Below are 14890 nucleotides of genomic sequence, written 5' to 3' on the forward strand. Positions count from 1 at the left end.
ATTTTACAACAAATATCAGAAAGAACAGCAGCTGGTTTAACCTGGTGTACAGAAGCCAGCGGGAGCCATCAGCTCAGAAATAAAAAGGTGCTATGAAACTTTACTCTCACCCCCTGAGAGAGGAAAAGTATCATTAACGCTGAGCTGAGCTACTGCTGCCAGCAACTTTATCTTCTCTTTCAGGAGAAGACTGTAGGACCTGTCTTTCTGGGTTTAACTTTCACTCTCGTCTACACAATTTAACTGAATTGCATTTAAATAAAGGAACTATTGCTATGTATTCTATTTTCGTTTACTTAGAAAGTACTCTTGGATCCATTCTTGTGAGGTTTCTTTGTGTTTTTGCTCTATTGTCTCAAGCCTTCAATCAGGTGAAGCAGATGGCTGTTAACATCGATTAGATTCTGCTGGAGGTTAGCATTTTTTATTATCTTTAAGCCATAATCACCAAAATTATTACTTTATTTTTTATTTGCTAAAAAGGAACATTGTGCATTAATAAATGTTTTGAACAGCACAAATGTAAATGCACCCAATTACAGCCAAAGCTGATTTCTATTGTTTGTCCCCCTGCCAGTTGTTACAAAATTCACAAAGTAAAAAAGGACAAAGGAGGAAACCATCAATTTCCAAGTTCCAGGGACTACAGCAGGCATATTTAAGAAATGTGTTGCCGGCTCTACCAACAAATTCTTAGTTTCGCTGAAATAGCTGGAGCCCAAATCAAAGGCATCCTTGGACTTTAACATTTCAAAGTACTGAAAGCTGCTGCATTTCTAACACTCTTTCTGTGACAAGGTACCATCCTCTCCCCTCCCTTGGTAACCACCTTGCCATTTGGAAAGGTTGAGTTTCCCAATGCTCCTTGGAGCTAAATTTGGAAAGGTGTCAGCTGGCCGTGGTTGGGTCAAAACATGTCAAAAAGGTTCTAGGTGAGGAATGAGACAAAGTGTAGCCTAAAGACTTGTTTTGGTACTGACCAAAAGAAGAACAGAAATGTAAACAGTGTTCCCTTGCCTGGACGGAGATAACCAGGGCCACCCTCTGGAGCAAGGCATGGAGGTAGGGCACACTGGCAAGCACCTAGCTTGTTTAATTTGACAGCCAGACTGTCAGTTTATTAAAATGTTGCCATACATCCTTTTCATTATTGTGCATTTTTAATAATTTCCAAAAAAGTCTGTTTTTACCTTTCATTGTTCCTGAGTTTTATTATTTCTGTCAGACATTGACACCCTACGTTCCTCCTGTTGCCCTCTGGAAAGAGGTTCCGCAGCATCCGGTGCAGGTCCACCAGGTTCCGAAACAGCTTTTTCCCACTTGCCATCAGACTGCTGAACTCTTAACTGGACTGCACTCAAAATCTGGTCTCCACTTCATACCTTGCACATGTACAGAGCTAAGTAACTTCCATTTTACTGTCAGTCCTGTACTTTATATTTTATATTCATATTTATATTCATATTTTATACTGTATTTTATTTTATTCTGGAGTAACCTCACAACATTGGAACCTCAAAACACTGTCCTGAGCCGTATGCAACGAAATTTCGTTCTGTATACACCCTGTGCATGCAAAATGACAATAAAGTCAGTCTAAGTCTCATTTACCCAAAGGTAGAAAGTTACACTTTTTCCAACACTCTCTACAGATATAAAGGTGCCATAATCTCCTTGACTGACCTTTCAAACAGATTAACTTGATTTGTCTGCTGAGGGTCTCACAAGCTAAGTGGGTCCAGTTATACCCACTTAGCACTGGAACTAAACTGCTGCATTCTTTTGGGAACAAATTTATGTGACTTGGGTTTTCCTAATTTGAAAAAGCACTTACAAAAATTTAACAATTAATTTTTTTGAGGAAAAAAAAAGTTTGTCAAAAGATTTTATGTGGCAAGATTTTCTTTTGGCTCTATTAGTAAATAACAAATCGATTACAGTTTACAATTTATTATCCTGCTATGATGTTATTCTAACTAACTCCATGGTTTGTGTAATAATTTTTTGATTTTAAAAGTCCCCACCTATTTTCCAAATCTTCATTCTCACAATAATCTCAGTCGCATGAAACTTTTCAGTTTCATGTCTGTGGTGCTGAAAGATCTTTTGGCTGAATAGAGTGGAAAGATAGGGGTGAGGGAGATCAGGGAGTTAGGGTGGCCTTGACGAGTTTTCAGCACCATTTGAAAGAATTCCTTTCAACGAGAATGACGCAGCGCAGCGGAGAACGGAAAGGGATGTCCTCAAAGTCTGACTTTTTATTTCAGGTTATGACAGGATTTCCCTCTACCCTCCTATCTGACACACAAGTAGACACTCAAACGTTCAACTCCCCGACACGTCAGTTTTTTGCAAGTGGAAAAGGAATCAGATATTTAAAGCCACAGACAGATTATAATTACATTGTGAGCAGTCTCAAGGCTAATAGGCATTGGTTTCCAGTAGACATATTGGAAAAATGTTCCTATTCAGCACAAGGACAGACCCTGGACAGAGTCTAGTTAATCAGTTCTGTTTGTTTTAAAGTACCAGTTGTTGGAGACAATGTGGCCATCAGAACGTCAATCACTCTCATGTATTTTGGTCCTGCCCAAAGTTGGCACCTTACAGGATTGGAATCTGTCAGACTATCGGGATAATTTTGGGGTATGTCATCCCCAAAGACCCCAGAATTTTTCTGTTGGGGCTGATGTCTGGAGAAGTATTTCTTTTTTTCATTTTTTTTTACCCTTCCAGGGGGTATTTTTGTGGGCTCTAGTGTCCCTTATATGACAGTGGGCTGACAGGAAACAGGGAAGGAGAGGGGGGAAGACATGCGGAAAATGTCGTCGGGTCCGGGAGTCGAACCCGCGACGGCCGCGTTGAGGACTCAAGGCCTCCAAATATGGGTCGCGCCAACCGCTATGCCACCACGGCACGCCCCCTGGAGAAGTATTTCAAAAAGAAGATGAGTATCTTTGTAAAGTTCTATCAATTGCAAGCAAAAAAGCTGTTACACGCTCTTGGCTAAAGAAACTCCCTCCCCAGCTAGACCATTTGCGGGAAGTCGTGGAAGAGATTCACTCAATGGAAAAACTGACATATCTTTTACATATAAAAGGACACTCTTACAACAAACGCTGGTCTAAATGGCTGTCATACAAGAACAAGGAAGCATAACTAGATGTAACATCTTGTAATTATTTTTTATTTTCTTTTTATTTATATATGTATCAGTGCCCCAAGTTCTGTTTGTGTTTTATGTTTCATTGTAATGAAAAATGTTAAATAAAGAGTATAAAAAAAAGTACCAGTTCACAACTGCTATTATCTTAAAACACTCAGCTGGTCTGTACTTGTATAGCGCTTTATCAAGTCCAGAGGACCCCAAAGAGCTTCACACTATAGTCAATCATTCACCCATTCACACACACATTCTCATACTGAGGGTGGTTAGTTTTGTTCTTTACCTGTTTATCAGCTTAATTGCACCCTTATTGCGGCACACTGAAGCCACTGCAATTACTAAAAGTTAAACAAGCGACAAAAACTGAACTAATTCACTCCTTTGTTCATGGAACATGTATTTATAACAGTCATCAAACTGTGGCTCCTACAGCATATCTAAAATAAAACGATTGACCAATATAAGAAAAATTGCACATGCTGCCACCCCTGAAAAATCCTTGCCCCCCTTTTGCCACCCGATAGATATTTTTCTTGATCCGTCACTGATTACAGCCAACAGTGACACAGTGTGGCATTATCTAAAATTACAGCAGACACACACAATATGATAAACAACAACTCAGATAAAGTTAGCCTTCCTGTTTTTACTCTGTAGATTCTAATACAGATTTGACCAAAACAGCACCATCAGGTGAAAAAATGGCGATCTCCATGGGTGAAAAATATAACAAAAGATATACATACATTTGTATAGTAATTATGAATTTTGGCTCATCACAAACACCATTTTCTTGCAAAATAGTAAAATTACAACATATTGAGGTCAGCATGTTCAACTAATTCTGGATCACTTTAAGGCAATTTTTCACTGAACCGCCTCTAACCGGGCAGCCAGATTCATTTTCCATTAGCAGATCCGGTGCGGTTCTGCCCAGCTGTTCTCAGATTTTCATACCTACTTGATGTGGAAAAATCAGGTGTAATACTAGCAGCACCGAGCAGGGTACGGCACCAAAGCCATTTGATTGACTGCTGACCACATTCGTTGATTGGCTCTTGCTTTATGTCACTGAAAACTCCAAACATTATTTAGTTTAGCTGCGGATCGCGAACATGCTGTCTGCTATCAGAGAGCTCCTCATTAAGAAGAAGTTTAATTATGAGTTTAATCAAGAGCAGCACCAGGCAGGCATGCAGTAAGTTTAGCAGCAGAATGACCGTGAATTAGCAGCTCTGCTAGCAGCTCATCTCACAGAAACATGAACAGTAATAAAGAAGAGAGAAACACTGCAGATGTGGTCAGCTTTCTGATGGAGCTGCAGTTTTGCGCCAACAGTGTGAAACACCAGAACTACAGTACATAATATTAACTTGTGATGTGAATTTTATTTTTCATTTGGGTTAAAAATAATAACAATAAAGTTCAGGCTTGATTTACATCTTTTTCCTGCTTTACCTAAATCCAAAAGGTTGCACATTTAAAAAAATAAAGTGTCAGAATGTTATTACTGTATATGTATAGCAAAAAAATCAACTAATTTGAGCCTTTTTCATTATGCTTGGGTCAGCAATAAATTTTTATAAGACAAAATGAAATATCTGGGTTTGAGTTCATCAGAACCAGAACCTCAAGGTTCTCCTTTGTGTCGCTGCAAACATTAGCAGAGAGCTAACTACAGCTGCTGCTGCTGCTCATGTCCCGCCCACATTAATGAGGAACAGAGTGTATAATGGAAAAGCTCACTATGTGGGGTAGAGCCAGGGCTGCCCCAAGCCTCCCTGGGGCCCTAAGCGAAATGTGGTTTTGGGGCCCTCTAGTTCTGCTAACATTATGAACTGGCTGCAATCAGAAGCCCAATCATTGGATCATTCACACAGCTGCTATAAACTTATTGCATCTCTGACAGTGCTGTTTACATTATATACATGTATAGCATAGGACACATTTATTGGCCAACTGATTTAAAGACCAGCTGATTTCTGGGCGCCGATTTCCTTAATTTTGGGGGATCATGGTCGGTCGATACTTACATGTGAAGCCCATCTTATCCCCTAATCTCATCTTCGTCAACAAAGGTTTAAAAATCAGTCTCTGTCCTCTTCTGCTCTGTAATGAGAGGTTTGACTGACAGACCGGCCCACCAGGTCAGGTCTGCACGTTTGCAGTTAACAATATTCACCCCACTGTTACCAACTCAGTGACTTTCTTGCTATATTTAGAGATTTCAGACAAAAAAAATTCATATCAGCCAAAGTCAAAATCGGCAGGTCAGGCTTTTTAAAGATCGGTAACCAGGGATCAGCCAGAAAACTGCAATCGTGCAGCCCTACACACATATTCATGACATTCTTTGATTAAATGTGGACTGGTACTGGACTGATTCTGTGCCTTCAAATGATTTTAACAGAAGTTTCACATAACTTAGAAGTTGATGTAAAAATAATGTTTGTTTTAGCCACAAAATGATTATGCTCAGCAGCAAACAACAAATCCCCAACTACAGAATAGAGTAGCTCATTACAAAGGCGCATTGAAACAAACCTTTATCTTGGCTTTTTTCTATTCTTCCTCTTTCTTTTCTCCCTCCCTGAAGGATAAGTCCTTTTTTGAGACATTGTTTTGCTTACTTAACTTCTGACTGGAGCTTTGGAAATCTGGATGTGCACAGCTCTTGTTACCGGCAAAGAGTGCGGTACCTACCGCGACCACCAGGGGCCCCAAGAGCAATACTTTTTTTTTCTTTTTATCAATAATTTAATTTCTACATACGTTATCAAATATATATTATTGTAAAAACAAATCACTTCATAGTGAAATTGTATGTTTTTGATATAATGACAGAAATTATTACTAAAAAAAAATCTGTTCCACTGAGGGGGGGCCTTAAGCGGCTATTTAGTTTGCTTATCCCTTGGGCCAGCCCTGATTAGAGCCCACAATAACTAGTCAGAGCGCGATGTGCCTGTGGAAAAGTATCTTTAGGCTACTTCCTCTTGTTCCTTCGCCATATGAATCAGCAACAGGAGAGTCATTCCATCTACTACTTGCAGGACAGCAAGTCATTAAAACAAAATTTGGTTTGTTTACAAAATGCAGATATCCTTGTCTGCAGGTTTTTGTGATTTTCTTTAATTAATTTTTTTCTGTATGCTCTCTGCCTGCTGGGGGGAGTGCACCTGCTGGTGATGCTCAGAGGGCCCAGTGGACCCGGTGCATGGCACCTCGCTTCTGTCAGACTGCCCCAGGGCAGATGTGGCTACTATCCTGTGGCTCACCACTTTTATTCTGCTTTTTCTCGCTCTGTGTCAGCTTTACCCTACATGCTACACGTTTCCATAGCAACCAACAGCTAAAACAGAAGAACAGAGTTTACGTTCAAACCTATGAGGGAGAATCAATACCAAAAAACAGACATTTCCCACACAAAAAAGTACGTAAAAACACCAAAACAGAACATCCAGTCAGTTACATTATGCTGTCAGGCTTGATGTCTACATTGCGATTATTAATAAGCTTTCGCCTGAACACAGCAGTGGTTTATTAGCTGATTTAAACACCTGCTCTACTGATGAGTTGGTGTGTGTGTTATCTTATTTCAGTGCTAACAGAACCAAAACACACCGAACAGCACAGCACGTAGGTTATCAAAGTCAATAGTAGGCTGGCAACAGTTAGGCTAGCATAACTGATGTACTTTTCACGTTTTAAACATTTTCTTTAAATTAAAACTTTTTCCTCACCTGTGAAATGTACATTTGTACATTTTTATCTATGGCTGTCATAGGCTTAAATTAACCGCTAAAAATTGAGTCCTTTTTTCAGATTCTTTGCGTGACTGTGGTTTTTTTGCTGACCACAAATATTCCTGACTCAATGGATAGCAGTGGCGGATGTGTGGCACACGATAAGTCAAGTAACGTCCAGTCCAGTAATATTGATGTATAAAAATACATCAATGCTGCTGCCTCGCGCTCTGTCCTTGCAGCTTCTCTCGCACTTTCTACTACTCAGGAGAAGGTGTCAGGTTACATTGTGTTGCATTCAATGTTGCCAGAAGAAAGATATTCATGTTCCTAATGTCCGATTTGCCATAACTATTTCTTGAATTCATGATCGCCAGATGGGGTGGCAACAGGAGTGGCAAGGCTCTCACTTGGGGTGGCAACTGCCACCCCATGCCACCCGAATAGATCCACCCCTGACTGTAATATAAAAAAACAAACAGTGAGGTGAATCTGGATAATTTCTCACATGAAAAAAAGAAAACATACCGAACTGTGTTCCAACACTGGAAGGACCTACATTTTGCAGCCGGTACTGAATATGAGACCACTGATCTAACTGGACTACGACAGGACCCTAAATAGCTGTTACCGGACTGGATCACACAGTACAACCAGAGGTACGCATCATTCATTGTTTCATTTATGAAGCTAAAAATAACAGCAGCAGCAAAGCACCAACTCTGTCGTCTTCCTCTGTTTGTTATTCAGTACTTGAGTAGATTTTTACCAAACACTTTTCACACCTGCTAAGGTAAATGCAGATAAGTAAAAACTTGCTGAAAGTATACTACTGATTGAAGGTCAACAGTGCCTCGGTTGATTTTGTTCCAGGCTTGAAAATCAGACTGGGCACTTTACATGTTCTCCTTGTGCATATGTGGCCTCTCTCAGGGTACTCCAGCTTCTTCGCACATCATGTTTTCACAGTTTGAAAACATGACTGTTAGGTTAAATGGTCTCTCTAAACTGCTCTTAGATACAAGTGTGTGCATAAGTGCATGGTTTTCTGTCCTGAGGGTCTCTTGTTTATTTTCAGAATTATTTTTTTGCATTTATCAGAACTTGATCTCTGATCCAATTTTTCCCTTCTATTTTTGTCTAGAAGAGCCCCTGTCTTTGCTCTCCTAAATTTCTCAAATAGGAATAATTCAAATTACTTCATGGGTTGATTTAATTTCGCACATTATCTCTGTAGAACTGAGATAATGAAATATGACTGAAGCAAACACAGTCATAATAATACAGAAAGTCTTCCTTTCTTCAATGCTAGGATTTTTTGCTCCTCAACATAATACCCTGTTCTAAAAACATAAAACCCTAAATTAACAATAATATAGAACAGATTTTATGTCACTTTTAAACAAAGCTGAGGCTAAAGTTTTTGCACTGGTGCAAAAAATTCTGTACACCCCAAGACCTCCTTAGTGTGAGCTCCTCTGCTAAAAGAGTAGTTTCTGTAGCTTACAGTTGCAGGTGCCAGCTCCAGAAAACTGTAGCAATGTCCCAGTCAAAGGGCAGACCTCATTCTAACTGAAATGCAGAGAAAAACTCAACAGAGCTGTTATATAATGATATCAACCAGTCTTTCATCTCTCGTTTACAGCTTGTACAAAACTCTGCCACTCACTTGATCACTCACTCCCATAAACATAAAAATATCACTTGTTTTCATCTCTGCACTGGTAATACAGTTCAAACTGCTGCTGTTTGTTTTTAAAGCTGAATGGCCTTTCACCACCCTATCTAGCTGAACTTTTGAAAACCCAGCAGGTCAACACCTGCTGGAAAATGAATGCAGCAAATTGTTGAACTAAATATATGGAGCTATGCTCAAATTAAATGATATATACGAGTTGGAATTTCAAACATAGCTACTTTAGTAAGTTTAACTTACAGTTTTTTGACTTGTTAAAGTAACAGAAACTGCTTTTTTTTTAATGCAACATTACTGGGCTGAGCGAATTCAACAACCCAAACCTTTGTGTATCGTGTTAAGGAGACATTGCGCATGTTCAGAAGCTCACCCTGAAGTTACTTTAGTGGTATGACTGTTTTTATGAAGATATTTTTGGTAATTTTAGTTTATAACTGAGAAGCTGAAGTTTTTGGGAAAAATCCTAGGGGAGTTTTGTAACTATAGATTGTTTTTCAGTTTTTCAGAAATACAAAAGAGCTGTTACACTTCTTCAAATTCTAGTGAAAGTCACCAGCCATTTCCTTCTTTCATCAATACATAACTGCAGTATTAATGTGAGAGTGTAGAGACCCACTTTTTCTACCAATTTGCTCTTTGGTGAATATTGTTTAACATTGTGAAGACAAATGAAGATGGAAAAAGTTGATTAATATGGTAACTGAAGCCAGAATTTATATATTTGCATTATTCTGAGGTGTTTGACAGTCTGTCATGTGGCTTCAGTGAGGGATTGTGGGTAAGATTTATGTTTATTGATAATCATTTCAGTGAATTGCTTAGCATTGTTCTTTAAGTGATTAGTCTGTTCCTATAACTCTAATTTATGGCCCGTCCCAATACTCACACTGCACCCTACACCCCTCTATGAAGTGCACAGCTGTCAAGTTTGGATTTAAAAATAAAGGAAATATTCCATCGCAAACCGTCCCATCAGCCCAACTGTCCAAGGTCTAGCATCCCTTAAAGGCAGGTTTACAAGAAATCTAAAATATCTACCTATCCAGCACTTACAAGACACACTTAGGTGCTCAGACCTTTGACACTGAAATGTAGTGCCGATTTCTATGTAATTCCTATAATACAGCCTAAATGAAAAGGAAAAAGGGAATTGAAGCACAGTTATTTTGCATATGTATATCCTGCATGATATAATCCCTTTGAGTTAAACAGTTATTTCAGGTATAAATTGCATTTCACTGGACAGGAAATGGACATATATTGGGCATTTTTGGTAGCTTTTTGGTGTGACACAGAATGCATTCCGCTATTTAGTGCATAAAACATATGCTTTAATTTTCTGAATTAGTAGAACCCAACAGTTAAAAAAAACTTTATCATTATTATTATTATTTATAGAGTTCCATCCATTGTGACGGACTGGCAACCTTTCCAGGTGACCTCACCTCTCACCCACTGACCGCTGGAGATAGACACCAGCACCTCTCATGACCCCAGAAGGGATAAAAGTGTTGGATAATTTATTGATGGATGGATGGAGTTCTATCCATCACAGAACAGTGGTCACATAGTGGTTTGAAATGTAACCTAGCTTAATGCAAATAACCCATGAAAAAGACATTCCAGCAGACTAAATGCGCTCCCTAGCGCACTCCTTCATGGGGGCGCTAGGGGCCCCATCGCACGCGATCAGTACTGTATTTGACCCACTGTCACTTTTTGGCACACCACCTGGTTTGTTCCCGCTGTCTGCACTAATCTCGCACAAACTGCCTTCTAAGCTACTGTAAGTGGAAGTTCTCACAAAGTTAATGACTTAATTCAATATGGAGAAGTACAGAAATTCTTATTTGAAATGATTACATTATAATACAGGAAATTTACGGGAAAATACTAATTCGGAAGGATGGTGGGAAAGAGGGGTGAAATACAGTAGTTTCCTGGCTAAAGCGAGACTTGACAATTATGGAAGTGTTTACTCACAATAAAAGTCTTGGCGCTGTGGGAGACGGCTGCCTCTCCAGTAGCTCTACAGTTTTTAGCTTTTTTTTTAAACTTCTTAAGTTGCTGTGTGTGCTCTTTATTTATTCCATGGATAATTTCAAACTAAATACGCAACCAGGAGACTTTTTTCTCACTTATTCAAGAGAGGAACTACTGGACTGTAGAACAATGGGACAAGCCGGCATAAGGCACAACATTCCGGTGGAGCTGAGGAGGAGACCGAGGGGCTGCAAGGCTGGGGCTAAACTGAAGGCCAAGCTAGCGGACAATAGGAGGCTATACAAGCCATCGATTCCCACTGTAATCATGGGGAATGTGAACTCGCTGCCGAACAAGATCGATGAGCTGTCTGCACTGAACAACCAGCGGATCTACAGAGAGAGCAGCTTGTTCATCTTTACAGAGACATGGCTAAACCACCTCGTGCTGGATGCTAACGTGGACCTGCCAGGATTCACCGCTGTGAGGGCTGATAGGGACACGAAAGCGAGTGGTAAAAGAAAAGGTGGGGGACTCATCATGTATGTGAACAACCGATGGTGTAACCCAGGACATATCACTGTAAAGACTGTTTGGTGTTTCCGGGACCTCGAGCTACTAGCCGTTAGCCTGCGGCCATACTATCTGCCGAGGGAGTTTAATCACGTGATCTCCATCTGCGTTTACATTCCACTGAGAGCGGACGCTACCACTGCATGTGAAAAAATCCACTCTGTCACAGCAAGGCTACAGACACAACATCCTGATGCTTTTATTATAATTTCTGGGGACTTCAATCATGTGACTTTGGACTCTACTTTGGCCACTTTCCACCAAGCTGTTGACTGCCACACTAGGAATAACAGGACAATCGATCTCCTGTATGCCAATGTGAGGGATGCATACAGAGCAACACCCCTGCCCCCACTAGGGAAGTCAGATCACAACCTCGTTCACTTACAGCCACTGTACACCCCCCTGGTCCAAAAGCAGCCTACAACATCCCGCTCCATCAGGAGGTGGTCCCCTGAGATGGAGAGTGCTCTGAGAGACTGTTATAACACCACGGACTGGGATGCACTGTTCAGCCCGCATAGCAAGGACATAGAGGGGCTGACACACTGCCTGATGGACTATCTGAACTTCTGTGCAGATGTGGTATCCCCTGCCAAGACTGTCCGCTGTTACCCTAATAACAAGCCATGGGTAACGCGGGAAGTCAAAACTGTCCTCAATAAGAAGAAGGCTGCCTTCAGGAGAGGAGACAGGGAGACCATGAAGGCAGCACAGCAGGAGGTGAAACAGTGTGTGAGGGAAGCAAAAGACAGTTACAGGAGAAAGGTGGAGCAGAAGCTGAGAGAGAACAACATGAAGGAGGTCTGGGAAGGTGTGAGGACCATCACTGGCTTCAACACAAAGACCAGAGTCGTTGGGGGAACAATGGAGAGGGCAAACGAACTGAACAACTTCTTCAACAGGTTCAACCAGTCCATGGCCACCTAACCCCCTCTCTCACTGCAGCCACCCCTGCTCCTTACCACACACCTCCCCCCAGACAACACTACACTGACAACCCCCCCACACACCTCAGCACAACCCCCGCCCCACATCACCACAGACCAGGTCAGAGAACAGCTGAGGAAGCTTAAGCCCAGGAAAGCAGCAGGGCCGGACCAGGTGTGTCCAAGGCTGCTGAAGACCTGCGCTACTGAATTGGGAGAGCCACTACAGTGGATCTTCAACCTCAGCCTGCAGCTAAGGGAAGTGCCCACCCTCTGGAAGACATCCTGCATCGTCCCAGTGCCCAAGAAGAACAGGCCCAGCGAGCTGAATGACTTTCAGCCCGTGGCACTCACTTCACACCTGATGAAGACGTAGGAGCGGCTCTTCCTCGGCCTCCTCAGACCCCAGGTGGAACATGCCCAGGATCTCCTGCAATTCGCTTACAGGGAAGAGTTGGTGTTTTATCCAGATTCCGTCAGAATTTGGTTCTTAGTGCCAAAATGTTTCCCGCTTCAGCTCTGCCTTCATGGTCTCCCACCTACACACTCCTGCTCTACATCCAGCTGCCTGTCTCAGTGCTACTAAGGGGAACAAACAAAACATTTATTTTAATTTCATGTTGATTTGTACCCTGCATTTAAACATAACGCCAATAACTCATGTTTTGGCTCAATTGTCTGCTTCAGTTGAAGTGCATGTCTGCATAGCTTTGAAGTTTGAGAAATAAAGATTCAAATTTCTTATAGGGCCTGACTGGCAGCATTCACTGGGTGAGCATGCAGCAACAGCATAGCGGACTTACAGAAGCAAAGCCAACAACATTAAAATAACCTTTAGTGAGCATTACATTAAGAAATTAATATGCTTGAAAAAAAATTTCAATAATTTGAATAACTAATGTTTAGTACCGTTCAAAAATCAGTTTTGTGTTGATATAAAGTTTAACAAATATTTAATTTGTTTAAAATATAATATATGTGTAAAATTAGACATGTAAATTAACTGAATTTATATTGCCTTTTTCTAAACACTTAACACTAGAATCACATTGACCCGGTCACACTCACAAACACATGCATTCCTACACTGATACAATTTAGATTTCCGATCCATTATTATGGTAATGTTTAATATGTAAAAATATTTACCTAATTTACTAAAGACAATTAAAAAAAAAAACGCAGAAAAAATTTACAATGCTCTATTAAGTGAAATCTTTACACACCTCCATGGTATACATGCATTCTTCACCCAGCCTGGCTTCTGGGTTTAAAAAGTTCCAATATAAAGTACTGATAGAAAGATGACAGAACTGTAAAAATATTTGTGAAGTAGCACTGTTTACAGTGGGCAAACTTTGTGTGGCATGTGACTGCATCCTCTATCAGAGAAGATAGTCCAACTAATTAACCAGCAGACATCAGCTCCTTAGACTCCTAGACTTTCTCTAGAAAGACTAAAAAGGGGAAAAAAAGTTCTTTGGCTGCTTTGAGCACCAGGCTGTTCCTGCTGCTCTTGCCTCCTTTCACTCCTCCATTGTAGCCGCCCTCCGCTTCGGCTCACAGATCCTTCCCACATTAGTGTTAAAGAACAGACCTGCATAAATGGTTGTATTCTGCACAATAGCACTTTTACTAAAAAAAAAAAAAACACTTTTATGCTAACACTTTTTTTTAAAAGTCACTGCATCCTTTAAAACCTTCGACTGTTTAAATCAGTAATGTTATTAAAATAACCCTTAATCCATTATTTTTGAAATATATTTTGTAAAAAGAAAAAAAAAACTTTTTTGTCAAAAATAGACAAAAAGCCCAGGGAAAAGGTAATAAAACTTCGATTCTTATTTCAATAACATCTTATTTTCATTTCTGTCCATCTTATAAAACTTTTTTTTCCATTCATATTTCATTTATTTCTGTGTCTACTAGAAAACATGCCACATTTAGTCACAGTTGATGAAGTCTGAGCTCCGGTATATTATTTTAAAAACAATTTATTTTCGGTGTTCTATTGTGAGAAGCTTAGACGTACAATTTTAAATCAAACTATTCTTTTCATACTCCAGTTTAGATCTAAACGCAGTAAGTTATATTAGTTATTATTAGTCTTAGTTATGATCTGAGAAAACTTGCCATCTGTCTAGCCCAGCCCGGAACCTGTTCGCAGCAGAGCTTCTCTCAGACTCCTGGTGCGGCTCACGGGCTGCAGGAGGAGCACCTGTCGGAGTGAACTCCGCTCTCTGAGCCTGACATGACGGGAAGGCATGGAGTCACTAACCTGTCACTCAGTTGATGCGCTGCTCACACCAAACCAACTGCCTCTGCTTCCTCTGGACTTGCAAACGGTCTTTCTGCGCCTTCAAAGCTGCAGCACCAATGAGCCCAAAAAGACGGAAACACGGGACTGAAGTACAACGAAAGTTTCAGACAACCGCAGCGCCTCTTCCTAAGATTTTTGTCCTCTGAGAACTTCATGCCTGCCGGTATGTTTTCGACCACCTCCCTTCTCCCCCTCCCCTCTGCCGAATCCAGCAATCAAAGAGCAAACATGAAGCTTTGGCCCATTTCGAAACGTCAGCGGCCACGCCCCCTCTTGCGCACAGAGGAGGGAGCCTCAGCAGCATCCCCCACACTGCTGCTGGTCTTGCCTCACCTGCAGCTACAAGACCATGTGCTGGATAATAATGCTAGTGTAGAGAGAGAAAGAAAGAAGGAGCATGATTTGGACGTGTCTGAAGCGCACCAGCTCTGACATCCATTAAACCGTTTAAGACTGTTTAAGACATGTTTAAGATTT

The 14890-nt window shown here is 40.8% G+C and overlaps 1 protein-coding gene across 9 annotated transcripts in view; it reads right to left on the minus strand.

The window, feature by feature from the left end:
- The window catches only part of LOC102221770 (estrogen receptor beta-like), a 66803-nt gene extending 52206 nt beyond the window's left edge, over nucleotides 1–14597 (minus strand). For all 9 annotated transcript variants that reach the window (XR_002754479.1, XR_002754478.1, XM_023352697.1 and 6 more), the window contains exon 1: nucleotides 14372–14597. The gene's annotated coding sequence lies outside the window, so the exon portion shown is untranslated. The remainder of the gene's footprint in view (nucleotides 1–14371) is intronic.
- Nucleotides 14598–14890: the final 293 nt, after the last annotated feature.

The sequence above is a fragment of the Xiphophorus maculatus genome, chromosome 19 (genome assembly GCF_002775205.1).
Source record: "Xiphophorus maculatus strain JP 163 A chromosome 19, X_maculatus-5.0-male, whole genome shotgun sequence".
NCBI lineage: Eukaryota > Metazoa > Chordata > Actinopteri > Cyprinodontiformes > Poeciliidae > Xiphophorus > Xiphophorus maculatus.